Below are 3,047 nucleotides of genomic sequence, written 5' to 3' on the forward strand. Positions count from 1 at the left end.
TGTGGGTGTGTGTGCATGCCCAGAACCAAGGGGACATATTGACAGGGTAGGACTGAGATGAGGGAGAAACGTCTTCACCTACAGAGTGGGGGAGCCTGTGGGATTCTCTGTCACAGAAAGCGATCGGAGCCAAAACACTGAATGCTTTCAAGGAGTTAGATGTAGTTCTTAGGGATAAGGGGATCACAGAGAAAGCAGGAGAGTGGACTGAGTTTATATTGGCAGCTTCTTCAGAAAGGGGAGGCCTTACAGAGGTTTATAAAATCATGAGGGGCATGGATAGGGTGACTAGCCAAAGTCTTTTCCATAGGGTAGGGGTGTCCAAAACTAGAGGGGCATAGGTTTAAGGTGAGAGGGGAAAGATTTAAAAGGGGCCTGAGGGGCAACTTTTTCACACAGAGGGTGGTGCGTGTATGGAATGAGCTGCCAGAGGAAGTGGTGGGGGCTGGTACAATTACAACGTTTAAAAGGCATCTGGATGGGGACATGGATAGGAAGGGTTTAAAGGGATATGGGCCAAATGGGACTAGAGTGATTTAGGATTTCTGGTTGAGATAGACAAGTTGAACTGTGCTGTAAGACTATGACTTATTTATAAAAGATATGGGAGGCTTTATGGATTTGCAAGTCACCCTAGTGCAGGGGCCAGGCCAATCTCTGAATCATTCTAATTTCCGTACCCATGCTGCCGAACCAACCGGGGTGGGTGGGGGGGGCCGCATGCTCCAATGGCTGAACGGCCTACTCGTTCTCGAGATGACTGCTCCAAACGTCACTGAGTGAGGAAAGATGTCCCCCCCTCCCCCTTAACCGACACCCTCAACATCATCCCAAGGCTGCGGACCTTACCCTAAGGAGGCAGGAGGCTGGATCTTGGGCAGATCCTCGAGGACTTTACGCTCCACTCCAAGCTGATTGATCCAGACATGGGAGGTTTTCTGTTTCTTGGTGAGGATGAGCTCAGAGACTGGCGGTGGGCCAGGGTGCTTGGCAGAGCTGTGGTCCAGCGACCCCAAGCGAGCCCCAGAGGGGGGAGCGGCAGGGAGCCTGACCCCGGGGGCGGGCGGCACCGTCTGAGGGAGGGGAGGGGGCCCCAACACACCCTGAGGCACGGGCACCAGGCAGGTCACAGGGGGCTCGTGATGGCCCAGCACCAGGTTGAGGACGGGCAGCGGGGAGGGCGGCGGAGGTGAGGGGAGGGGCGCCTGGGGAGGCCGGAGGAGGGCGACGGGACCCGGGGCTCCAAGCAGCACCGTCCCGTACCCGGCCCGGGGCTGGGGGTTGACGTAAGCCGCCTCGGGCTCGGGGGGCCTGGGGGACGGGTCAGAGGTGGGAGCCGGTCCCCCGTCACCCCCCGAACCCCGCTCCTCCGCCCCCTTCAGGATGACCACATGCCGCCCCCCGTTGTTGAGCAGCACCACTCCTCCGCCGACGGCGGGATGGGGCTCTGCACACAGGCCCCCGCACGCCCTCTGGATGCGGGGAGGCTCGGGGAAGTGGGGGTCGTCGGCTGGCGGCACAGGGAGGGGCGGGGGCGAGCTGGTGTTCTTCAGCACAAAGTCCATGATCTCCGAAGGCAGGATGTTGCCCGGTTCCTCGCCCTCTTTGCCCGGGGAGGGAGCTGGCTGGGGCCGTCCAGCCGGTACCGGAGGGGGCTGGGGGGGAGGAGGAGAAGGGGGGGTCTGCCCGCCATCACCTCCCGCTCCGCCGTCTCCCGCTCCTCCTCCGCCGCTGTCGGAGTCGTCCACTCCGTCCAGCTGGTCAATGGTGGGCACTTCTCCCGAGTCCAGGCCAAAGCACTCCGACGCCAGCTGCTCCATCACGTCCTCGGTCACCACCGTGCGGGCAAAGTTGTAGTAGTTGTCCAGGTCGTCGTCGTCCTCTTCGTCCTCCTCGCTCGCGCCCCCTCCGCCGCTGCCGTCCCGACGCTGCCTCTCGCCCCCCTGGGCCCCCACCACGATCTGCGCCCCGTACTGGGTGCTCTGCTCCTGGGGTGGCCCGGCGATGGGCGCGTCCCCCTGAGACCCACAGCCCAGCAGGTTGGGGGAGCTCAGCACCGACACAATGTCCAGGTCGATGGCGTCGAAGGGGTGCTCTCCGTCGCCCAGCAGGGAGGGGGCGCCCTCGCTCCCGGCCCCTTCGAAGACCCCCTCGGGGGCCAGCAGCTCGGCCGCACTGAGGGGGCATGGCAGCTCGAGTGCCCCTTTCACCTCTTCCTCATCCTCCTCCTCCCCGGACACCTCCGCCCTCCGTGCCCCAAGCTGCACGTAGGTCTCCACCAGCTTGGGGCCGAGAGGGCTGTTCTGTTGCTGGCCCCCGGGAGCACGCGCCCGCTTGGAGCCGGACCCCTCCTGCTGCTCCCCCCGGGGGTCTCCCTCCAGCCCGTTACGCTGCTCGGCCCCGGGGGGAGGGGCTCGCGGGCGGACGCAAGGACCCTCGGATTTCCGCTCCGCAGCGTCCCGCTGGGTGAGGGATGCTCCGTCCTTGCTCCGGATGAGTGGGGCAGGAGGGGGTGCTGGTGTGCGGGCCGGCCGGGGCGGGGAGGTGACCATTCCCCTCGGCACCATGTGGTGGGATATCAGGCTGTGGCGCCTCGGTACCACGGAACGGCGGCTGGGAGAGATGGTGGGGTCGCTAACGGTCAGGATGTGATGAGACACAGATGCTGGGCTCCCTGCAACACACAAGAACACAACAGCTCCATTAGAGATCATAAACATTTTTCCTGAATTGCCCACCAGATTTATTCGGGACTGCCTCCTATCACTGGCCCATGCCCTCCCACCAAATGGAAACATCTTCACGTCTCCCTAGTCAAAACCCCTTTCAGAATTTTAAAGAGCCTCAAACAGTCACCCCTCAGCCTCCTGCTTTCAAAAGAAAACAGCCCCAGTCTGTTCAGCTTTGACCACTCAGATCTGGGAACATCTTACTAAATCATAAAGCTCCAGATACATCATTCAGAAGATCAGAGCTGTGCACAGTGCTCCGAGTGTGGGTCTAACTGAGGGATACGGGGACTGGAACTGTGCACGGTGCTCCGAGTG

The sequence above is a fragment of the Rhincodon typus genome, chromosome 47 (assembly GCF_021869965.1).
Source record: "Rhincodon typus isolate 14 chromosome 47, sRhiTyp1.1, whole genome shotgun sequence".
Lineage (NCBI taxonomy): Eukaryota > Metazoa > Chordata > Chondrichthyes > Orectolobiformes > Rhincodontidae > Rhincodon > Rhincodon typus.